The sequence below is a fragment of the Patagioenas fasciata genome, chromosome 12 (genome assembly GCF_037038585.1).
Source record: "Patagioenas fasciata isolate bPatFas1 chromosome 12, bPatFas1.hap1, whole genome shotgun sequence".
In the NCBI taxonomy this organism is placed as follows: Eukaryota; Metazoa; Chordata; class Aves; order Columbiformes; family Columbidae; genus Patagioenas; species Patagioenas fasciata.
Window position 1 is genome coordinate 17,358,167 of NC_092531.1, and position 25,644 is coordinate 17,383,810.

The following is a 25,644-nucleotide window of genomic DNA, read 5'->3' on the forward strand; positions in this document are numbered from 1 at the left end:
TGTTTGTTGGTTTGGTTTTGGTTTTGGTTTGTTTGTTTTTATTTGTTTGTTTTGTATGGGAGACTTCATTCCAAAGGAACCAAACCAAAATTGGATCCCAAACAACATCCTAAATATTAAAAGACGCTGGCTTGTCTGCTGCTAATGGGATCCCCAGCTCCTCTGCTACTTGTTAAAACCCTTAAGCCAGTAAGGCACTCATCCAAACTATAGCCTTGGGCTGACAAATACAAAAAAATCATCCAAACCCGATCAAACTCAGATTACAAATTGAATTTTGGAACAATTAAAAAGATAAGTAAATAGCTAAAGCTTGAAAATAAAGACATGGTCTAAGGTAATGTTCAGTATTTAAAACTGATCTGAAATCCTGAAAGTTTCCATGGCAAAGACGTTTTTTTTAAGCTTTACTACTAGCCCTGGAAATTAGTCTCACTGTTACTTGGCTGAGTAAGAAGACTTGCATCCTGGCTTCTCTTGAATAATTTTAAGAAGCAACTCTGGCATTAAGGACCAATAAAACATAGGGTCATTTCTATTAATAACCTTCACTGATTAAAGGAGTGAGTTAAGGAATAAAGGGATTCAGAAGTGGAGATCATTGCAAATGACTCCCCACTTTTGAATCTTCTTTCAAATATGTAATGCTGTTACAGTTTTCAGATTTACAGACAAATTGTCAGCAAACAAGGACTGAAAATGCTGTCTGCAATTCTTTTCAGCGACATGCCGCTGAGCTTACAAAAGGAATCTCTGACTCTTTCTCACAGATGACATTTTTTCCAGCCTCAGTTGTGTTTGGGAAATAATCCACAAATGGGTGATTTAGGCTTCTCTGTGAGCCACCTGATCTTGACTCTTCTCAATTATTTTCGGTGCTACCTGGATAATACTTGTATTGAGTTATAGCAGCCACTTGTAACGCCTTTTCCACTTCAGCGGGCTTGGAGGTGTTTCAGTTTCCTCAAACATTCTTCAGTCTCAGCATGAGTGGAAAACGTGTCTGCTGTCTCATTTGTTCTAAATGTTCTAAGCGTTGTGCTAAAATGTTGCCTATTATTAAAAGCTCTGTGAGGTGTAAGTCCCCAAAACACTGTATTCCACTGTCCTTTTCAGTCTGTGCCTGCTCACAAGGACATCTGCTTCCTCAGAGCCCACCGCTCCCAATTATCTCCCCAGAGCAGCTCTAAGTTGCTCGGTTGTTGCTTACACGTTGGCTTTTATTTGCCTGTATCTTTTGAGGAACCCTCACCTTGTATTTCCACCACATCACTTCACTGACTTGCCCAGCAATCCTTGCTGGGACATCTCTGCCATATATTAATTTCTGACCTAAAAAACTTGGCGAAGATGAGGCCACTCCATGACAATACTCGTGCAAACCTATTTCTGTAGAAATAATAGCAGTAATAAAGCAACGAGTACTCTGCAGAGGCTTTGTGAAACACAATGTTGTGACTGGCTATTTATCAGAAACAGAGGCTATTTATTTGTGATGTTGTCCATACCATTTTTTCCAGAGAAAGGACACTTCTATCAAACCTTTATTTTATTAAACCCCAAATCTCCACAGAGCTCTTCTAGTTCCAGACAACATGGAAAACTTTTAGCCAGTCCTACTCCTTCTTTATTTCTGTAGACTTTATTTACCCTGCCAGTATTTGTTGTGATGTGTGATGTTTTAGTCCTACTTAATTCAAATTATAATTAAGGCACTTGGGAGACTTGGGCTCAACTCCCACCTTTGCCAGATGTTTTGAGTACTCCCGGTTCTTGACTTTCAAAATGGGGAACAGAAACACTTCTTGTGTCATCTTGGGTGATTAGAGCATAATGTCTCAAGGCTTCACAACTCCCCTACCACGTTACATGTCTGTGTGGTGCCAAATTTAACAGGACAACCTCTGTTGTTGGTACTTCTGTGTGCTACTGTAACCTGAGCAGTACTTAAATAAAGTAGGACATTGTGTGTCTTCTGTAGAGGGTGAAAGTGAGGATGACTTTTACCTTTCCATGAGACTATTCTACTGACTGATGCTGGCAGGCTTTCCACAGTTACGATTCCTGCCATCTTCTTACAGAGATGGCATAAATTAGGTACAAATGAGGGCAATGCATTGCACAGCCCCCTGGTAGGACGCTGGTGAGAAGCTGGGCATCCCGGTTTAGTTTAGCGTATCACGTAGTACCGAAGTAGTTTCATGTCAAGTAGTTTCTTACTGTCAAAGGCACTTTCCATGCACTTCATAAATTACTATAAGCATTGACAAGTCCTTCAAATTTGGTTTCCCCTGTCCGCACCCCAGTGTGTTCCAAAAATGGCTTGATGGATCTTTTGAAAGTTGACAGGCCAGTAGATCTTCCTGAACTGAAATACATTCTAGGTTGAGTGACATCGCAGAAGCCGAGACAGAAAAAGGAATAATGTGAAATTGTATGCAAGGATGTTTTTTCCTACAGCAACAAACCGCAAGCTTTTACTTATTATCAGAAGCTTCAAAGAGAGGGGAAATCAGAGTTCAAAATCACAGTTTTTCCATTAACATCAGTGAAGCTCTGGTGAAAATGTAACTTGTTCTGGCCTTTTTGTATATTTTTTATGTCATTTTATACATAATTTGTATATTTAAAGCACAGAGATTCTTATTCATTGCTTTTTAACTGTTATTTCCATGTTGCCTTGGAATCTATTCCAGTGGTTTGTGCTCACTAAACCTGACTAAAAATAGTGAGATTAGACTGCATTTTTCATTTTCTGCTCTCTGTCCTTCTGGTTGTTTGTGTGTTTGTGTGGTTTTGTTTGTTTGTTTGTTTTTGTTTTCTTTTTCAAATGCATAATTTATTTGGTTTGTTGTTGTACATCAGGAAGATGCTGGAGCTCTTGATTTTCTTTTTTTTTTTTTTCATCGTACTGGACCACATGATCTTATGAATCTGTGCTTTGATGTCATTAAAATTGCATTTTACCCTTAGAAAAAGATTTCCTTAAAGTTACCATTTACTTTTGACGTGAATTTAGTATGTTGGACATCCCTTTTATTAACATAGCTGGATGCAACATATAATAAATAATTCTATAAAATGCGGTGATGTCAATGCCTAGCAAAGAATTTTATGAGAGAAGGCATTTGAAATGTGATTTTAAAAATTATCTATTTATTTCCTTATCAGAGTTTCTAGTAGCAGTTTGGCCCAACTGACAAGCTTGAGTGGACTCCTCGGTTTAAACCTTAGTTTTCTGTCAGCTTGAGCTGCCTTCCTGCTGGAGATGGTGCTTGAAAATGTTCTGACTGTAACAGCCTCCAGAAATGGGACTTTTAGTAAGATAATTCATTGGGTAAGGGCAAAGGGAAATCTTCAACATTTACTGGGCATTTCACCTGAACAGAATCTGAGTAGGAACATCAGGATGTGCCCCATGATCCAGATTAATGATGTTAATATAGAGGAAATCAGCTTCTGCATTACGGTTATTCATAGCCTAGGACATAACAAAGCCCTGTAGGGGATATTGGTCAAAACACCAGAGTTGTGTCATGCGATCTCTAGTATCCATTTGGATGATCAGGAGAAATCCAGATTGGACAAGCATTTAATTTCTCATTTGATGGGTTTAATTTCCAGTATTGGCCTCACTTAGAAAGCTGCACAGGATCTGGGTTTGTGTGGACACCTTATTGTGAGATGTGACAAATGTTAATTCTTGACCACAGGCAAGACTTTAAATAGAAGCAATGCAAGCAATGCTAAATTATTTTTATTATAATTTTTAGTTCTACAGATACAGTTTTGTGCAGCTGCATTTAGAGGGGATTAAGGAGTTACCAGTCAGCTATATAAACTTTGTTTCTGGATTTTATTTCTTAGTTACCTTTAAAAAATTTCTAAAGTGTGGAAATATGAAACATTACTAAGGTATGAGAAGAAACTTTTCCTGTGAAGTTAGTGGACTAGAGCATCAGCAGATGGAGAACAGAACCCAGTCACTGATAAATGCCTACTGAGAATCCAAGCCAGTTTGTCCTTTGCTACTCTTTTGCTCTATAAATCTAAATTGAGGCTTTCCTTGTTTTTTTCTTTCTTAGTTTCATTTGTTACCTTGGCACTGCAGATTATGTGACTGCACATCTTTCATAAAGTGCCTTGAGATGTCTCAGCATGATAAGGTGCTAATTAAATGGAAGTTGTTGTTGAAGTAGGAGAGGGAATAAGAGTTCAGGGCTATCCAGTTTATACACTAGTTTAGATGATGACTTTAGTGAAACAAAACAGGAAAGTTTCAGGCACTTATGCAATCACAAAACTTATGCTCACTCATTTTAGATAGCTCTCAAAACTTTAGTGTTTCAGTTTGGCTGCATAATCAAATGCCAGGGATGAATCTTAGGTAAAATCTCTTGAGTTTCTAAGAGGGAGTAAAATAAAGAATAGCAGTTCCAAGGTCTTGGGGATATAGCTAATTCTTCCTGCCTTCTGCACAGTGACAGATTTCACCAAAAATGTCCTCACCTTAACTCTTCTCTTTTGTAGCTCTATTGCATGTTTTAAACTGCTGTTAGGACTCTTCATAATAGAAAGGGTTTTGTGATTGGCTGCTATTGAGATTCAGCTGAAGTCCTGAAATCCAAGGAAGGTATTCATTCACGACATTTATTTATTCATATCTCTAATCTCCTAACAGTTCCTGGAGTCATACTTCACATTTGGCCTGTTCATCTTACTTTACATAACAATTTAAGGTCACTTAGAATGCATCACTAAATGTCATGCTCCTCCAATTTTAATTGCAATTAAAAAAGTGTTATTTGTTCTGGAAGCTGTAAGGAGGAGACACAGCCACTTATGTTTACCTAGTGCTTTGTAAACAAAGCTTTACCCTTGGGTCAGTCAACATAATGTCTTTAGATCAAGATGATCACAACTTACTAGATAGTAAGAGGATCACATAAATACCCTAAACTCTGAAGGCTTTATGTGATGGCCTTATGTGATTGTTTTTTAAATTAGTGGGTTTCTTAAAATTGGGTGTATAGCTTAATGGAAAAGTAGGTGGTGTTGGAGGAATAACTGTGAATTCCTTGAGGGATGTGAGTTTATCTTTCACTGAGGTGAGAAGGGAAAGAAAGACAATGATAATCAGGTAACTTCAGATCTTTGTTTCAGATTTGTTTTGAATTCTAGAGGGATCTTGCTGTTGCTGAATTAGTTTTTGCCATGCTACATATAAATAAAACTAAGACTTAAGTGTTTGGTTCTATATCTCAGTAGTACTGGAAGCACTGATTCTGTAAGAACCCCAAGTTTGGCTGAACTAGCTTTGCTACATAAAGAACACTGGACAATAGGAACCAGCCCATTTCTGTGCTTAGATCTGAAGCTGGAACTGAGAGATACAGACAGTCAGAAGTCAGTGGCATGAAGCAGAACAGAGATGAAGGGTCAGGACAGGGGCCTGAACAATCACAGATCTCTCAGCTTCTCCTGGAATGAAAGATGCTTCAGAAAGACTGCTTACTCCAGTCTTGTCTCACTTCTCTCCCTTGGATATGTGTCCCAGAGCCGGTAGTAGCTGTGGCCTCAATGCCTGGACAAAAACGACTTCAGTTGCTGTGGCCTCTTAGCTGGAGAGAGTGGTTTGAGCATTTGTAAGTGTATCGTCAGTGATGCTGGCTGAGAAAAACCTCTTTTTATGTATCATCTAAGAACTAAGGAGTTTTATTCTGGCACGTTAGAAAGGTCGTTGTAAGTGATAGGCTGAAATGACACATTCACAGCATGTCATGTTGAAGTCCAAGAACAAAAATCAAATGGAAATTTGGGAGTTCACTTTGAATCTGCCAAAGTTACCAGAGTTTGGTCTTGCCTTAGTATTCTCCCTGCTCCCTACAGGACCTGCACCTTTCTATCATCTTGTCTTCTTAGTGATGGATATTGTGTTTGCAAAAAGAAAAAAAAGAACACATTATAGTGAGAGAAGGAGGCTGGGTATAGGTTTTTCCTCAGCACTGTTTTCAGGACCTGAAATCTCGTAGATACAGGGGCCCAGAGCTGTTACATGAAGACAGGATCGATTCAGTCAATCAGAGGGAAAACCTACTGTCAGACTCTCAGACCTTTAACCTGCTCCTCAGAATTATTAGAACTCCCAAATCTCTTTGCAGACCTCTTCTATTAGATAGATATTCCCATGTTTTGATTTTTTTGCTCCAGAAGTAATTTTTTTTTATAATTACCTTCATTGAACTGCGCTTACCATCTGTGAAGTGAGAGGTGCTTAAATGATTTATTAGCCTGGGTTCCTAAAATGTGCTGAACAGCATGGGATTGATCTGGCTAGTGACAAACACAGGACACACGACAAGGGGTAGGTGACCAGTGTTTGATGGAGCATCCTGCTGCTCTGGTGGGGGTTTGCTCTGCGGGAGCATGTTGGCTTTCTTCCAGTTGATCAATAAAAGGCAGGTGTGCCTTGGCTCGGAAATACAAAGAAATATCTTGAAGCACAGTTCTCCTCTTGAAAAAAATAGTGGGGCACTGTACCTCTTTTTTTTCTCAACTCCCCATAAAAGGCTTTAAAAAGCTTTTTGGCAGCAAAGAAAACCATTCTAGAGTCCAAAAGTTGAGTATGAGTCTTTCTGGTCTGTGCGCTGATTGAAATCCTGAAGGCTGATTTTAGTCCTCACTTTGTTTCTTCTCTTGCAAGTAGTATCCATGATATGTAAGAGGCTTTCCAACAGTCTTTCTTCAACCCTGTACAACATAGTTAATGTTCAGTGGGGTTCAGCAGAAGCAGCACAGCATGGAGCAGGAAGCTGAGCTGGGTGGATCTAGCTATGAACGTAATTAGAAGGCAGTGAAAAGCTGTAGGTATAAGCACTACTTAGAGGGGAATGTGGTTTCTAGCTAAGCAGGAGATGGGAAGGAGGAGTATCTGCCTTTCATGCAGGTAAAATCTTACCTCTGGTAATAGCCATGCACCCCTGACTTACATGTCCAGCTGTATTCTCATCTGAGCAAGGGCTGTGAGACCCTGCTGCTCGCAGAGCAGCATTTTGCTTCCCTGTGTAGCAGACACTCACAACTGCTGCTGACCTCAGAACTCAGCAGGAGCTGAGATGAAGCAGCTCCAGCCCATCACAGCAATGAGATGCCACCAAACAGCTGATCTCACAGATGCAAGTGATTGCAGGTGAGCCAGAGCCTGCTCCATGCAGATTGCCTGGAGGATCCTCACAGGAAAACTGGCAAGGAAGAGGAGGTTGCAAAGCTCATTTCAGTGGTGTGTTCCTGCTGGGGGTTAAGCATCTGCCTTCCACCTTCTCTCATCACAAACTGAGAGAGTGAAAAAATCCAGTACAGACACTGTGTTAATCTTTCTTGTCACCTCCCCTGTTCAATATATGCAGAGAAGCGCAGAAAAGAATAGCAAAAGGGATGTGCCTGTGTCGGTTTAGTCCAAGCCATGGAGAGGCTTGGTGCAATGCTGGGATTTAACAAACTAGGTTCCTGATCTGGCTGTATGTTGCACTGGTAAATAGAAACTGTGCCGTGGCTGGCAGCTGGCAGTGAAGATGTGCAGGGCTCTCCGAGGATGGTTTGTGGTGGCAGATAACTCAGTGGTGAGCTGATGCAAGTTGACAGTGATCAGGTACAAACCCACCCCACGGCTTTTCTGTGCCCACAGCACTCCCCTGCAGCCTCGAGCGATAGGGACCAGACGCATGGTGTCCAGCCTGGCAGGGGAGGCACTGGCACAGGGCAGGCACAGAGCAAAACCAGGCAGCAAAGGAGTCAAGAGGGACAGGGTGTGCGAGGAGATGCTGGAGGGCTGCATGGACAGGATGGGGTTGGTAGGGAGTTTCTCTGTGTCTTGGACTCAGCTTTATCTTTCCAAGATGGTTAATGGCCCAGAGGTGAGTAGGAGGAAAGCCCTGCCACGGGGAAGTTATGCAGTATATAAGATCTGATCTGAGCTGCTGAAATTTCTTGGATTCAACTGTCATTCAAAGCTGCATAAACCAGCATAGCTGTTACTATGTCTGTACTCTGTACTTAGATGACCTTGAGCTAAATTTTGGAATCTGAACATACATGTCTACCTAGATACAGGGTGTTTCTCTGTCTTCTAGGTGTGATTTTTCTCAGTGGCCCAGCTGCACCACATTTACTTGAATCAATACCTACTTCACCTGCTGTATATAACCCAGGCCATGGATGTTGATGAGTTTGTTCCTTCACTTTTTCCATAGTTCTCTCTCCTAAAATAGAGGCTCCCTTGTGTCATACTACCAGGATTGCAGCTGTTTCTCCTCTACCTGTTCTTTTGGTATCCCATGCCCAGTTTTCAAGGTACCCCCAAAGAAGCATCAGTAAAATTGAAGCAGACCTACAATTTGAACTACCCTGGTCTTGGATTTAGTTCAAACTCAGGGCCATATTTAGCAGAGGAGGGAGAAGGTCAAGTTTGGTTACCTTCAGGAAACACAAAAAGAATACTGGGAAAAGAAAACGTCAGGTAATGTTCCTCTTTACTGGCTGATTAATCCATATGCCCTAAATAGAGGCATGTGGCCAAATGGAGTTGGTGAGAAGCAGAGACAGATGGCAACATGTGATCTGGAAGGAACACAGGGTTTTACACCCAGTCAGAAATGCAAAACCAGAGCCCTGAATACTCACGTTTCTTTTGGTGTAGTTGACATAATATGATTCATTATTCAAAGATCAAGATTTAGGCTGGCCTCTACTCCAAGGATTAATTTGGGTTTCCTCTTTATTTTGAATCTGGCTGTTCTCCATTACATGCTATTCCTCTGACCTCCAAATGAGTGAGTGGGTCCATTCATGGTGGACAAACAGCTCAGAGGAGCGAGTGGTGGAGAAAAGGACAAATCTTTGCAAGTGGCAGCCCAGGGCATAAGACAGGAGCATTATGCTGCGTTGAAAACTTTAGAGGGTCTTTCAGCCAAAACTCAGATCTTGTCCTTTTCATTTCACAGATCCTCCCCTGGCTCCTTCTGGGTCTCCAGCCTGGGCTGCAGGAGCCGATGTACCCACGTAGATGTGTTTGCTGGAGTAATTGTTGTTGAGCAATGGCTTCCTCAGCGACACAATACATCCCTGCTTACTGCAGCCGTGCTGTGCCAGCATCCAACCCAGGTGAGAGGTGCAGGAGGTTTAACAAACCCTTCCTGGGAGCGCCGAGCTTGGTGGGAGGATGGGACAGGATGGCTGCCAGCTTTGCGCAGAGCTCACTGGTGGCGCTGGCTGTCCTTGGATCTAGAGGGCTTGGAAGTTCAAGGGAGGAAAATAAAAACACCAAAAAACAAGTGAGAAAGAGCTAGAGAAAGAGAGCAAAATATTTTTGAAGTTCTGCAACATCAGCCCATGAGAGATGAATCTGCAGGGCACAATCCAGTTGAAACTGGCTTTGGGAAACTGAGGATAGCTCACTTATGCTTAATAATTAAAGGAATTATACGCTTTCCTACTTGCTGCACTAGAGATGAGTGAGGTTTTATCTCTGCGCTGCTAACAGTGCCAGTGACATGTTCATAATGCTGTGACACATTTCTCTGCACATACAGCAGAGGAGAGGGCTTGTGGCAATGAGCCAGAATCACTTAGATCATTTTACCAGGGGCACACCAGAGACCAGGGGACCCCATCAAGGAGCCACTTTTTCCAATCTGTAGCACCCCGTGTTGTGACATTCCTCGCGCTGTTGTCCCCCCGCATTACTCCTGACGACACAAAAAATGATTGTTGTCTTCTGATATAAAAATCAGTTTAACTCAAGCCAGGGTCAAACTGCTGTCGGTGTATTCAGATATATGTTTCAGCGTAACTTTGTCACCCTGTGAGCTGGAAAATTGCAGTGCTGGGTGAGGTCAAATCAGGGTTATAAACTTTCTTTGTGAGCAATTGAGTATGAAACAAAATCTGATTTGCTCAGATACAGGTAATGTTGTTGTTGTGGTTTTATTTATTTTTTTTCCCTCCTCTTTAAAGTGCACTCCTGCTTCTCCATGTTGGTTTTAAATAATTCAGTTTTGTGAAGCAGGAGGGCTTGAGAGATTTCAGAAATAATGCATGCAAAAGGCTGGGTTTTGTACTCCTGATGTCTGTGGGATTCTGCAGCATCCCAGCGTGATGTGTGGGTGTATGTGTACATGTGCTTTTTTTGTACTCACATGCATACTCACACACCCGCTCTCTCTGTATGAATTGATTATGTTACCCAAATACCTCCTAGGGATCTCTCTCTTTCTGTGGCTCTGGTACAATTTGTTCCTGAAATTACTCTAGGAATTGCACAATGCCGTTAAACACCCCCACACTGATACAGATACAAACTGAAAGCTGATTGGCATTAGAATGAAGTGGTGTTTAAGTAATTGCTTTTCTTCTCTCAGAATATTTTCTCCCGATAATTAGTTTCTCTGTAGTGATGTAGGTCCTGCTTGGGCCAGGTGGAAGAACTAGATGACCCCACAGGAGTCCCATTAAAGCCTGTCACTCTGCAATTTTAAACACAGAAGAAAGATGAGGTGTCCCAACAGAGGGCAGGTTATCACTCCTCAGTTCCACACCGCTGAGACACAGACCAGTCCCAGCTCACGGCACAGGTGCCAGGGCTGGTTATCAGGGCTGATAATGCAGAGTTTGCAACATCTCATCCCAGAGGAACCAACCAGGGACAGCGTGATTCCAAACGGTGGGAGCATGGGACAGAAAGGAATTCAGAAGCTGAGGGAACAAAGTGGAGAAACTCCTGCAAAAATGACAGTTTTTCTTGTCAACATGTGGACAAACCTGTGCAGAGGTGTAAACTTGTAGACTCTCAGTTCCCTGTGTCAGTCACCATTTAAAGTATTGCTTCCTATCTCCTGGGACAGACTGCCTGCTGACCGATTGAACCTTACAATAGTATGTTGCCCACCTTGGTATGTTGACTTGTTACCTAGTGTATTCTTTCTGTTTTATGGAATTAAATCTTTCCAAACCTGTCAGAGTCTCTTCTCCAGCTCAAAGCACTATTGCATTTGGGCTTTGTTCTCCTGAGAGCATGAAAAGTGTGTTGTATTCAGCAGTGATGAACTGTGCGTGCTGAACATCGCCCAATGGTAGATGAAGGTGGCAGCATCTCCCAGGGGGGATCCTGAGTGCACCCAGGCACAAACTCCAGTTTTGTGCCTTAGCACTTCTGCCAGAACACTGCTGATGCATCTAGCATGGAATAAATATTAACCATTGGGCATTTCTCCCAGAATATCTCCTCTTGTACACACTGGAAATCACCCCATATTTATCTGATTTATGCATGAATGGAGTGGCTGTACATAGGCAGAATCTCACAGGTTGTCTTCTGTCCTCCAAGTTTCTGAAATATACATTTAGTTGATGTCCTAACCTAATGAAGACATTCGGTTTACTCACTTACTAGATTCCTGGCATTTTGTATCATTGTTTTGGTTTTCATAATACTTTACTCAAATGGCACCTACTCTGTTTTCTGTCCTTCTGTCTGACTTGTTCCATCCCCTGCTGTGTGAAGATGCATCATTTCCATGGCTTCCTCCTTCAAGAAGCGTTGGCCAAAGCTCTTTGTGCCTCTGCACTTGTTTGCTTTTCTCTGCTCTCCAGTTTAAAATCCTGCTCACAACCTTCTTGATTTGAAGCACCCATAAGACTATTGTGCGATCAGTCAGAGACGTCTGTCCCTCTTTCAACCATCTTCTCAGTCAGGTATTAAACCTTGGCTTTTCTGCCTCTCTTTCCAGTTCTGCATGGGGCTACTGGAAGTGTTTTCAGAGTACATTAATTGTCTGCAGTTTCCTTCCCCAGAGCGTAAATTTTCCTTCCACAATCTCTTTCCTGCCCTTCTGTACATAATTTGTGCCACGATGGACTAGTCTTTTCCCCAGTACCTCCTGAAAGCCGATTCAACCTCCCGTGAGCTCTGCCCCTTGGTCTTGGCAATGCAGTCACCCTGTAATCCCCTCTGTGGTCACAGCCCCACCTGCCTGTTTGCTGATGGTAGGAATCAGCTTCAAGCCTGATTACAGTTCTGCAGAGGTGCCTAAATATTGGCAGAAGACCAATGTCTGAGCATGCTACGAGGCCAGGTTTCAGACGTGCTTTTCCTTGGCATTCCCTATTGAGCTGGCTCTTGTGTCTCCCCAGCAAGTCCTCGCCAATAGTGCACAGACAACATGGGCCCTGGCTTAGGCTTGTGCTGGATTGCTCAAAGCCTAAGTCCCTTTCTTGAGTGTTGGCCTGACTGATTTGGAAGCAAAATCAAGATTTGGAGAGGGTTCCTTATTTCTTTTGGCAGAAGGCTCTGGGTTTAGCAGGCCATCCACTGTATATTCTGATTTCTAGATGTCTGGCAGCACTCCTGGAACAGTAGCTCTTACAAGGTTGCTCTCCAAGTAGAAACCTCCAGCAGATGGGCAGTAGGATCTCATGGACAGGCTCCACCTCGCATACTCTTGAGAGGTGTCACAGCTTCACATCGTCAGCTCTGTGTGCTTGATGCCTGACATCTCCTGTGTAGCGTGATTTGCAGCTGAGCTGTGAACTGAGCATGTGGATGTCCCCAAGGCAGCTCATGCGTTCTGGTGGTCATTGATTTGCTACACGATGTAGTTGTCCCGTGTGTGTGCCCTAGGTTGGGTGTAGTATATGGGCTCTGTTTTAGAATTTCTGATGATATACCATTGCGATATCTGGACTGTTTTTTTTTTTTTTTTTTTTAATAATGAGCTGATTTGTGCTCACACTTGTCTAAATCAGAAGGTTCTCTTAATCTAGACTCAGTTGTGGAATTTATGGTCTTCTCTAGTTTATAGTCACTTCATGGTCTGAAGATCCTCTGTTTTCTGTGACAAACCTCTGTCAGTGTGCAATTACAGATTTTTACATTTTTGCTTTCTTCTTAGCTCTATTCTCTTCCCTTTGTCCAAGCAGCAGACTGTGTATGAAGTACCTGGTACAGTCCTATCGACTGTGAAGACTCATTTGAATTCAGCGCACCCCATTGTCCTCTTGAGTGTTCTATCAATGTGTCAACTTTGCTCTGTTAACCCAGGAGCGAGGCAAACTGCAAGTCATTCAATCCTTGGGCTACAACAGGTTTATTTTATTTAATGAAGTTTGAGTCATTTTATGGCAGAACTGGGCTGCGATTCCAGCTGAGCCCTTTTGAGCCTGCACATTCCTCTCTGCTGCACACCTCTGGGGTGTGCAGCCAAAAATGTAAATTAATGAAGACAAAGAGGAGAAATATTCCTGACATGGTTATTCTTCTCTCTTGTTAGGGCTCTGATGCTCAGGCAGTACTGGGAGAAGCTGCAGAATTATCACTTCACTCATCACAACAACGTTAGTCTTTTTCTTGGGGAGATCTGTGGCAAGTAGCTGTTGTCCAGTGTAACATTTTCTAGAATTCCTGTCTCTCAGCAAAGTCACCTTTCCTGCAATACTTCAATATGCAATATTGTAAATTATCATCTTATGAGTTGTGTGACTTTTTTATCCTTTTTCTTTCTTTCTTCCCCCCCCCCCCCTTCCTTTTTAGACATATCTAGAACATCAAAAGGTATTTTACTGTAAAGAGAAATCAAGAAACAACAGGTCAAAATTGTAGAGGAGCACAACTGACATGTGCCTGTCATGACTATGGGAGGTCCAAGCACGTTTCGTTTTTAACTTTGCCATCCTTCTTTGTCTCATGTAATCATAAATAAGTTAAGTGCTTTGCAATCTGTGGAATGTGCTTTTTCGCATGACCACCATCTGGGCTGCTATTTCTCTGGCCTTTTGTACCTCTCTTTGTTGTTTGGGTTACTGATAGTTGTCTGTCTGGTGGTGTTTGATTTTAGCTTTCTCCCTTGACTCCTCAACAAGTTACACCTAGAAACTTTCCCTAATTTTATCTTTGAGATTTACACTTCTCTTAGCCCTAACAAACTTATCTGAATTCTACAGTTTATTCCTGTCAATACACTGTGTTTCACTTATAACAAGTGAGTGTTTGTCTACAGGAGGAGATATCAATCAGAAATAACTCTGGATTATCACTCTGTGGAAGCTCATGTTTAAGGTCCATTTCCCTTTGGAAGTGCATGCAGATTATTTGCACTGTTTTCTAGAATCTATATCTTGTCAGAGAGCCTACAGGCGTCCTTGAATTTTTCTCCCTCCTATTTGAACTCAGTGTCTTGTGTCGAACAAGCCTTAATTTCAGCCGTCATCAAACCTGCCTTCTCTTTCAGCTGAGATTTCTTCCCGGTGCCATGGTACTGGAGACAGGTCCGTCAGACTGGTTGTCTGTTAATGCTCACTGATGGAGACCACTCTGATGACTCCAAGGACTATTGGGCCAGTCCTTGAGAACACCGAACCAAACAAAATCCAGGTGTATTCCAGACTGCCACTTCCTTACCCCTTCTTTTACTGTATTCCCCATCACTGTATGTTATCAGTTTGTTTTGTTTTGTTTTTTCCTAAGCAGTGGCTTCCATTTCTGTCTTTTATGATTCTGAGATGAGAACAGGTAATTTTGAACACAGACTCACTCTCTCATGCCTAATCTACAACGTTTCTTCCTCCCAGCTGAGGACAGTGAGTTCTGAAGCTTCCTGCAGGCCTTGGTTCAGTGTGTGTCAGTGCGATGTGCTGCTCCACTTGGCTTGCTCTGCTCATGGGTAATTTGATAAGTGATAATCATGGCCTGCAAGGAATGCCAACCCTGTCGTTCACGCTGTTCCAGTTCATGTCTTCATTTTGTCTGGAAAAGCCACTGTGTCAGCTATAGTGGACTTTTTAGCCTCCCCTACTTAAATAGGCGCTTGTCTCTTCAACTCTTGTGTGGGTTAAAAGACATTGTATGAGGGTTTTAAATTAAATGTTTTGGTTTATTTTGTTTATTAAATCTTAGGCAGTCTTTATTCCATGATCGGGGGGAAGAGGTGTGTATCACAGGCTGTTGTTGGTCTGTGGAGGGTGGAAGCCTGCCCGTGAATTGAAGTAGATGGTCAGAGCTCAGAGTGCTCTCAGTTGTGCTTATAGATGAGGGTGAAAAAAAAGCGAGTAAAGGAAGTAGCTAAAAGCACAGAGGAATCAGAAGTGCCAAAGAAGCACCCATAAACCTGACTACAATACAGCTGTGAAAATCTGCTTATCTCAGTCCTCCATCCATGTCAAAATACTTGCATTAATTTTCATTATAAGGAAAACTGAAGTTATAGATTATATGGTCACAGTAAAAGCCAGTTTGGCAACATTCTGACCACTGCTCTCCAGCTCTTTTCTCTTCTACTGTGAGCTTTTTGTACCTTTGTACTCCCACTCTTATACTGATCTTTCCCATTCCCATTTGTCTTTTGCCTTTCAGCTGCTATGTGCACCCCCATAGCCCCTCTCTAGTAGCTTTTCTTGTCCTTTAATTTTAATTTTCACGAAGGAAAGGGACCCACCAGCATTGAAGTTCAGCTAACGCAGCTCTGCCATAGTACCTCACTTAGAACTTGTTCAATTTTTGCTAGTCCAGGCTGTCGCTTTTAGGGAAGACATGTGAACATCATGTGACTGCAGAGGTAAAATCTTACTGCACATCACTAAAAGGTGATGGAGATCTTCTGCTAGACTTGCACCTCTGGAGCACACGGGATTTCTAGCTCTTCAGGTACCTGAACTGGCAGCAGTCTGAAGTGGACTTTAAAAACCATCTTCTGGTCAACTTGGTAAGACCTAACTGAACTTTGCTTATGTTATGTTGTGCTGTGTTGTATTTATGACCCTACTGGTAAGATCTGGAGGGTTTGTCTGCAGTGTAGGTTTGACCCTTCTCCATGGATATCTGATATATACGGTTACTGGGGATGGTGACGGATAAGAAGGAAGACTCAAAAATATTTCTTTCTCTTCTGATCAGAGCTGGAACCCCCAGCCCAAAGGAAGCTGTGGGGAAAAAGAAAATCTCTTGCTGCAGGAATGATTGTTAGAAGGTGCCTGACAAATGATGTTCACTTCCAGCATTTGTTACCATGCAGTGTGATTAAATGACCTTCAGATCTCAGGTAGGGTTGCTTTGGTTTGAGTGTGCTCATCCAGACTCAAATCTAAAGCCAGGCTCCACGTGTCTGTACCCTCCTGGCAGTGTACTAAAGGTCCTGGGTTTCCAGATTGGAGTTGGAAAGATGTAGAAGTAAGTAGTCTTTGGAGGATGGCACTGGGTTAGTATCCTGTTGAACAACGGATCTGTTTAGTGGCTTGCAGACACCTGGACTCTGTAGAAAATATGTTCAAACCTATGTTTGCTCGATTCTCCCTCTTTTACCTTTCCACACTAACATTCATCAGGGGTTTAAAATTCATTAAAACTTCCATGTGCCAATTAGTAAGAGCAGCAGACGCTTTCACACGTGAGAAAGCAGAGGACACAGGAAGGACCGAGGTCAACAGCTTTGGGGTACTTCTCTCTTGCTGTGGTGCAAAGAGCAGCACAGCTGGAAAAGCCTCTAGGAGGTATGACAACATCTGGCTTAAATATGCAGGACTCCAGTACCATCAGTGGGAAAATACCAGTTTAACCCAGCTGGGAAGCTGGTCACAGCCCTTGGACCCTGTGCATTATCTCAGAGGCTCTGCGCAGCATGAGAGATTAGCTTTTCAGACTGTCGCAGGAACACAAAACACAAATATGCTCAGAGACGTGTTGCGCTGGAGCAGGAGGGAAGCCAAACCGCTTCTAGGGGTTTGAGGGCACTCCCTGCGCCCTTCTCCAAGAAATAAATAAAATAAGGAGAAAACCCCAGCTGTGGCGGGGGGAGGCCGGTGCCTGCAGGGAGGGAGGATGCCAGGGGGAGCCGGTGCCTTTTGGGGGGCCTGGTGGCAATGAGCGGTCTCGGGCCGGCGGGAGCGGCGCTGCTGGTAACACTAGAGGTCACTCTGTGATCAAGGATGGGGGGACCGGCGTTTAGGGGGGGCCTGGGGAAGGTCAGCGGCTGCTAATCTGTATAAATTGCTGAACTACAAGCAGAATTTGTAGCTAATTATGAAACACTTTGATGCGGCTTTGATGTGGTGTTGATTCTGCCCAACGTCAGGGTGCCAGTTGCCTCCGGGGAAAAAAAAAACCCACAGCGTTAAGTGGGGTGTTGGTAAGAGCACCCAGAGCAAGGCTGGTGTTTCAGGCACACACTGGGGACATCTTTGTGAGCGCTGGTCTGGGCAGCGTTCCCTGCAGCGTCTTTCGGAGTGGATCTACCTGCCTCCCTCCTCCTCCGCACAACTGTCAGCTGTTTTATCAGTGTGGTCAGGAATTCATTTAGCTGATGCTGCCGAGCAAGCCTAGGGGTAAAGATGGATTTAGCACAGTCACTAGACATCTGCGTGCTAAACTCACTGGCTGTGGAACCTATATCAAAAGGATTTAATTTTATTCCCTAATAATCCCTTTTCTCTCAAACAGGTCAGACTGGAGAGGCTGCTGCTGCAGCTTTCAGCCTCACTGGCATTGTTATTGGTTTCAAGGCTGGTCAGTCATGCAAGACATCTGTCTCATCTTGGTGAAAAGTTTTAATTTTAATATTATTTGATTGAACTCATATACTCTGGCCACTCAAAAAAACAAGTACCTCGGCTTTTCAGTTCCCTGACGTACTTCTATAGAAGTTATTCTGAGTGAAAGATTTCAATGATTTTTTTTCTCCTACCCCTGAAGAGACAGATAATCTTGGGTCAGGTGAACCTACCTGGAAGTTGGTTGCATAGTTAACGATTAGTTCTGGTTGAAAGACAAAGAATAAGAAAAATAGCTTAAAAAATATTTTCAGCATTTTCTGTTGCAGAACTTGCCCCATTTTGACCAATAAATAAAGCATGTTCTCGGCTTTCCCCCAGTCTCCTAGAGAATCAAAGGTGAAACACCTGATAGGAGACTGACCAAAAGATTTCAGTTGACCTGAAGTATTTTTGTTAAATTAATTTTTTCACTTTGGCCATAAAAGGCAAAACTGGTTATTTGCACAGCTTTATTTGTAAGCCTTCTCCCAGCTCCAGGTGTTTGCTAGCAGGGAAAGGACTATTCCCCACATCCCTTCTTCTCCATGCAACATGCCATTAATGACCGAATTTTGGTGGAGGTTTCTAATGCTCTCACAAAGGTTTAGTGGCATAAAGAGGTTTTGCGATTCCCCCGTTAGAGCAGGTACCTGGTTGTGGCTGGATTCCGTAACAGTGCAAACATCTCACAAATCTAGTCAGAAATAATTGGGGTAACAGGGACTCCTTAGTCTTCATTCACTCGAGGGTCACAAGACGTCAGATTTGACTTTGCTATTGAAGTCAGCTAATGTACTGGAAATGCCTTCGTTTTCTCCCTCTGGAGGCACAGGGGTTCAAATGTGCCATAAATTAAAAGTGACACAGGTTCAGTAGTCTTAATTAAATCCCACAAGGTTATTTTTGTGTGTCAACACTCCCCTGCTTCTCCCTTCTGCGCCGTTTGGAGCAGCCGAAGGACAAGGAGGACTTGAACACCTTATGTGGAAGTTCTTGGGGCAGTGTTCGAGTGCTCGAGTTCTCTCAGGGCTGGGGATACACCAGGCTCTTACCTGGCCTGGTATCAATCTTCCACTGAACTTGTAATGTAGGGTATATTCTTCATACATTTAAAGCATTCAATTCTGTGCAAGATCGTTATTCCTTGTAGGGAGATAACTGGCTATAGAGGATTTCTGTTATCTGCAGCATCTCTCCAGCCTGGAATTCATTGATTTCCAATCTACTCTCTAACAGCGCAGAATAGGGGTGATCAATGCTACAGTGCTGATGTGAATAAGGCGTGCCCCTAATCTGCATTATCAACGGCCCACTTCCTGATATCCTGAGCTGACCTGGTCATGACTGTCTCTTACACAGATAAATACGCTGGCTGTTGCTAACATGGCTTGAAAACCTTTAAAATAGGAACGAATCAGATTCGGTGTAGCTTTTCCAGGGAGTGGCTAGGCTGAATCAAACCTCTTTTAAGCTAATGCTTTTGTAAAGGCACTCGGGGTTGCTAGCATTTTGCTTAGCTTGGGTTTAAATTAAAAGCTTTAATTGGTCTGCTGGTTTTCCTAGCAGCATGTTTAAAAAAGCAAGCAAGCAAGAAAAAAAAAAAACAGGAAAAAAAAAAGAAAAAAACAAGCCCCAAAACATGTCACTTAGAGAAGAACTGTTTAAAGAGCAGGTTTTTATTTAATAAACACTGATCAATTGAATTGATTAACCATGAACACCTTACAGCAGCATTTGTTGTTGCTGCTGCTGCTAATTGAAGTTCATGTGCATGAGAATATTAAATGGCTGTTTGCAGGATCATTTTCATGCTCTTTTCATTTAACAGAATGGAGAAAACAACAACTGTTGACAGTGATTTTGGTCGGGACTCAGGCGCTGCAGACTGTGCCCTCAGGATGCCTGTGCAATAACTCTATCAATTGTGGCCATTTACTCTGCACTTCCAGACATTTCTGCAAACCTTGCAGCTGTTTTTTTACTAATTCGCTTGGTAATTAGATCTTATCATGCTGGCTCCATGGCTGTACATAAACTGTAAGCACTTGGAGCTGCCATGTAAGACATTTTAGAGTTGTCTGTGTTGGTTTGTGCTGCTCTGCAATGACCAAGATTTTCTCAAAAAGCAGTAGAAATAGGGAAGCAGTTGTAACAAATGGGTTCCTGCTGACTCAAGATTTCCTTAGAGGAAAAGGGTTCCTTCCCTTAAATGAACCACTGGAATCCAAGCAGCATTGATGGGTTTTATCCTGCTGGATGCTGAGCACAAACTGCGACCTCTGCCTCTACCTTCTCCTTCACCCTCCACCTTTGTCTTCAGCAGGAGCTGAGGGCTTCAGTAAAAGTATTTGACCATTTTAGCTGTGTCGGTGATGTTAAGGAAAAGAATACTGTGATCCTGTGAGCTCAGGGACAAGAGTTGGTATCAGTTGTGTCCCAACAATATGGATGGAAAGAATTTGAGCCCTTTCATGGCATGAGTCACCTTGGGGTAACTTTATGCAGTGATATGTGTGGTATGATTAGGGAACTGTGGATCTAGGTGCCACGACCAGTGGAATGGCCTTACTGACACAGACCTGCTGATATCCAAGGAGAAAGGGCTTTGGCGGTGTCTGCAGAGCTGGGCCCTGTTGAAACATCACAGCATCTGGTGATCTTCCCACACCGAGAGGAAAAGATCAGTCATTCCTGCGCAAGCTACCAATTTGCAGTGAAACAGTTTTATTCCATGGCAAAAGGCGTTGGGGCCTCTAAGATCTCTTCCAGTTTGGTCTCTCAAGTGTGGTGAGATTGTAAAACAAGTTTCTCTATGACATATCTACACTGGCTGGTGGGTCCAGCCACACCAAACCTCAGGGCGATGAAGATGGGGAAGAAATACTTCAGTAACTAGATGCAAGCCACCTCAGAACCTGACGCACTGTTCACCATGTAAAGAAATTCTGCTTTCCAGTCCTGGGCTGACATGGCTAGACAGTGGTGAATCTCCTGGTAGTGGTTTGGGCCACGTGGACCTACTGACATAGTCATCTCCTAGCAGGGGTTCCACAGTAGTCACCTCCTGGTGCAGCGTGGAATGGTGGCAGATCAGAAGAGTGTCACACGTGCCCCTGATGACTGACAGCTAGCTATGAAATCAAAACCTTCTTATTTTCGGATCACGTCTTTGCTTCTGCCAGTTCTGTGCTGTGCCGGGGATGAGCAGGTTATGGTTTAGTTTCAGGGTTATTTGCTGTCTGTAGATCACTTCGGTCACAATAGGGTTTTCTGTTTTGTACTCTGCATGCTTTGCACTTCCCTTGGGAATACAAGCGAGGCTGTGTGTGCTCCAGAGAAGTGCCTTTGCTCTTATGAATTGAGAGATGTACACTGTCACATCAGTGAAGGCAACATAAATGGAAGTATTGCACAGTTTGCAGCTCCAGAGTTCCACCCAGTTACAGATGAGTCTCAGTTAACAGGACCCTGAAGAGAGTTTGAATGTAAGAGGTCTCAGAGTAACATACAACTCTTAAGCTTTTTTTGTGTTTAAACAAATCATTGCAAAATTTTGCAAGAAAATCTCATGAAGATTGCAAAAATATTATGAGAAGAGGCAGCTTTTCCAGATGGGCTTTGGTGGTCATTTCTGTCGGGTGATACTGGCAGATATCCTAAAGATATTTTCACCACTTGTAAAGGTATTAGTAGTAATGCAGTAGCTGTGAGGGTCTAAAGAGGTATGTGAGGCAACATGTATAGGGAGAGCGATAACTGATACAGTTGGGAAAAAACAAATAAATTTTTGAGGACAGGAGCCCCATGTTCTGGAAGTTTTCCGGAGTACTGGAAAGTCACAGCTCTTTTGGAATTCACCTTTGATAACACAGTCAGACTTTCAAAAAGGTGCCATACTTTTGGGTGTTTTTCTGTTTTGGCTACTCTCCATGCCCTGTAAATGTCTTGAGTCATTTGAAAGGACCTGGGACATGTGGATGTGGCAGGACATGTTCCTGGGGACATCCAAGCCTGGCACTTTAATCAGCTGGGCACACATCTCCCCAGATGAGCTGCGGTGGGGACCGTGATCTTTTACCTGTTATATGGGAGTCATGTGGAAAGAGAATTTACTCCTCAGGTTCTGAAAGCTCTGTGTGAACTTCAATATGACGGTGCCAGTTTCAATCGAAGTGATGTACGGTGGATGTCACCTGCATTTTTATCCAGTTCCCTTTGACAGAAATAGAATTTAGAGTTCTGCTAGAGATAGAAAGGGCAGAAAAGCCCACTCCCAGACTCATTTTGCTTGCTGTTATTCTGCTACCATAATTACATCTAAACATAATTATGGGCAAGACAAATGACATTTTTAGCTTTGGTCTTTAAAGACAAGAGTTAATTTCAGGTTTTGACCAGAACTATGTTAATTAGCCTCTACTCAGTCTCTTTGTATGGAAGTCCCTCACCCAGGACTTAGCACAGGTTGCCTTTCCTGTATCTTTGAGTAATGAAAGGACACGGCATGGCAACCAAATCAAGGGCTACTGCATTAACAAGGCCACTTTTCTGCCCATTTATCATCTATTAAAGGTGCACTAGTTTGTAAAGTAACACCACGTTCAGCAGGGCCGCCAAGAACGGCTCCTCATTTATTTTCTGCATGGTTTAAGTTGGAGTTAGACCCACCTTGTAGCTCAGAGGTGACAGCCGGTAAGAAAAAGTACACTAATTGAGACATCTCAAGGGAGAAATAGAAGAAAACTGAAAAGGTAATTAGAATGAGAGGGTTTCAAGCTGGGTAAGTAAAATCGAATGGAGGTGCATATTAGGGGCTGTTACAGATGGGAAAGAAAGTACTTGGAGAATAAAAAAAGAAAAATGAATATTAGAGAACAGAGCACCCTTTTCACACTTGAAGAATAGAGGAGAGAGATAAAAAATAATGTAACAGGGGAGATACAGGCTGGTGGGAAAAAAAGCTCCAGAAATATGAAGGACATATTTAAATGTAAGAGAGAAAGAACAGCGCAAAAATAATAGAGCAGATCAATTACCAGAGCTGTAGCCAAGGAAGGAGAAACTGTCACATGAATATTTCTGGAGCTGTGGAAAAGTCTCCTTCCTTTGTGGGGGATGCAGAGCGTGTTTGGTCTGTGTTCTTTTATGAGGGAGTTCTTTGGGGGACTAACTCAATATTTGAATTTGCTGCAGCGTCAGTAGCCCAAAGGGAGCACTGGGGTGAATGCCAGCCTGGGCAGAATTGGATTAATTACATGTTTTTGTGACCTTTTTGTGCTGCTTGAAGTTTTAACCCCTCAACAATATCACCTGTGTGTCTCTTTTGCTTTAATTTCAATGGTTAGGGACATATTAAGGTCCAGTCCCAATTTTTCCCATTTTAATCTTTCCCTTACCTGCCGGAAAAGAATCCCCTGGGTTTCCCCCAGGTCGTTTCCACCTCACACCAGGGAAGCTGAAGCTGCGCTGTTTTCGTGGGACTGGACCAGCGATATTTCTTCTCATTAGAACTTGTTTGTACAATGTAATGTACAACAGCCAACGTGTTTAAAGCTGGTTGTAGTTGCTAAGTTGTGTCCTTGAAATTAATATTCATTGTGGAAATAGAATTTTCTGATCCAAGTACAGTATTTGTGGGTTTAGTCGTTAGTCTCGCTAGAGCATTTTTCCTACACATTTTCTGTTAGCTTTTTCTTTATAAGCTTCACTGATAAAATTGTCCGAAAAGGGTTTGTTGTTTCATAAAATTTGTACTGGCTTCTGCTAAAAATTTGGAGAACTCTGAAGCTGTTAGTACCATGCTGGCATTTTTTTAGCCACTGAAAATTTTTGAGCACTTGATCAAAACCCATTTTCATGTTTCCATTTTAATATTTTTGTATGTAAGAAAATTTGCCTAGAAACTGGAAACTATAAAAATTTTAATTACATTTCACAGCTTGATTCTATTCTTCCTGCGAAATAACTAAAAGCAGTTGGAAATTTGCTAAACTGAAAAAGGAAAAAAAAAAAGAAAAGCCACCCCAAAACTTTAAAAAAGTAAAATCGTCCAGACTTGAAAGAGAAAATGCATCAGCAATTTAAAACAAACCAGAGAACCACTCAATGGAGGTGGACATACCTTGGCTGTTTCCCATTATTATAAAAGCCCCTTGTATGGCAGGAGCATTAATGAACAGTCAGGATTGCAGCATTTGGTAGTAGACGCTGTCTAAAGAAAGAAAGAAAATGTACATCTTCACCTCAGGTTAATTGCATTAGTTATGGAAATGCTCTAACCATAGACTTCCAGGATAACAAATTCACGTGTACTTTTCTTTTGCAAGGTGCAGTCAGCCCTTCGCATAAGGCAACAGTGGCAAGTTTAGTGGAAAATGACGGTGCTTTTAGTACCAGAGTTTCAAAGATCACAAACTCACTCTAAGGACTTGAAAAACAAAGAAAACCTTGTGACAGAGAATATTCTTCTTCATTCATCATTTGAAACCCTGCCTCTAAAAGTGCTAAGAACAGATTATTTTCAATATGTGTTAGCCTCAGGGGATTTGATAAAAGGAGCTTTTCTTTTCCAGCTGGCTGATGAGACGTGGTCTGCAGAAGACCTTAGTGACTTGGATGGCAGTTCTGGGACTCCCCCAGACACAGCAAACTTTTCTGATCCAAGGAACCAAAACCTAAAGACGGGTCACAGGCCCGAAGGAATACAGGAGCTGGGCAGACAGGGCTCATTCATCAGCCTGTAAGCCTGGCAATCTCCTGGGGAAAGGTGGAAAACAAATTAATATCCCATCTCCAAGCTCTCCTGTAGGTTCTCCAGTGCTGGACTGTTCCAAGTAAGGAAAGCAACATTCATAGTTGGGAGAGATCAGTCTCTACTCCAGACAGAGTTGCACAGATGGTTTTCTTGACGAGAGAGCTAGCGAGGAGTTCCAGTCTGTCTTTCCTATGCAGATCCTATCTACCAGTGCTAAATGAGCATTTACCAGAGCTGCCATCGGATGTTAGTGTTGAAGATTTGGGATTTACAAAGTTGATTTTCCTTCCTTGGAAGGGAACGCAGACCTCTTTTGTCACCTCCATTAAAAAATGCCATGTTCTGTCCCATGTGGACATTTCCTCCTGACAAGCAAGACAGAGCTCTGAGGAAAGGCAGCAACTGGCAGGCCCAGGAGTGATTTGTTTTCAAATGAAGGAGTCCTGAATGTAGAAATTGTTTTCTCTAATGTTGTTTGCTTGCTTATGCTGCTCTAGGGTGGCCCCTGAGACTCTGTGGCCAGTCAGCACATGGGATTTATTTTAATATATTTTCATTTCCTTCAGTATTAATCCATGCAATTAAACCACTAATACCACTGTAGATGTCCATAGGCTTATATAGATACATTCAAATTAGCTGTGTTATCGATAATGATCAATTAATGTGATTCCATCTTAAATAATCATTGCGTGGTTACATTCACAAACAATCTGAATTGGAGCAACATGTGTCAGAATAGACCCGAAGTATTTCAAGGTTCACTTCTGATCCAATTTATATTTAATAATCAGAGAGCTGCTAAATGAACTTCCCTGTTCTTAGAGTAGACATCTCCCTGGCAGGGACTGCAACCCTGTCACCACACTGTCCCTGTTAACATTCACTTGGCGTGGAAGCTGTGAGCCACATTCCTTGAAAGTACCTCGTTTTTCCAGCTGCTTCTTGTTATCTGTATTTCTGGTAAGAAGTTGCATCAATTATTTCCTAACAGTTGAGTTCTGCTTTCTATTTGGCTTGAATTTCTTATATACAATTTTGTATGGTGCATGTATAAAATGTGTATGTATATTTGTGTATTTATTTTCTCCATGCCGTGATAGTATTGTCTCTGTCAGTGTTCAGATCTAGGCAGACAAATGAGATAAACAAATGGAAACCAGTGTCATTAAATATCCCCAAAAGCTCCACCCAAATGTTCTAAATAGGTGGAGACAACAGGTAGCTCGTGCCCTCCCTGACTTCACTGCTGGGGGGGTTACACACCATAGGAATTTGTTGCCCTTCAGCAGATAATCTTGCAATTTCTCATCACCTGT

General features: G+C 42.5%; 1 long non-coding RNA gene across 2 annotated transcripts in view; it reads left to right on the forward strand.

Annotated features, from left to right (window-relative positions):
* The window catches only part of LOC139828947 (uncharacterized), a 134,910-nt gene that overhangs the window by 21,731 nt on the left and 87,535 nt on the right, over positions 1-25,644 (forward strand). For both annotated transcript variants that reach the window (XR_011741058.1, XR_011741059.1), the window contains one exon: positions 9,000-9,159. This is a non-coding gene — a long non-coding RNA (uncharacterized lncRNA). The remainder of the gene's footprint in view (positions 1-8,999; positions 9,160-25,644) is intronic.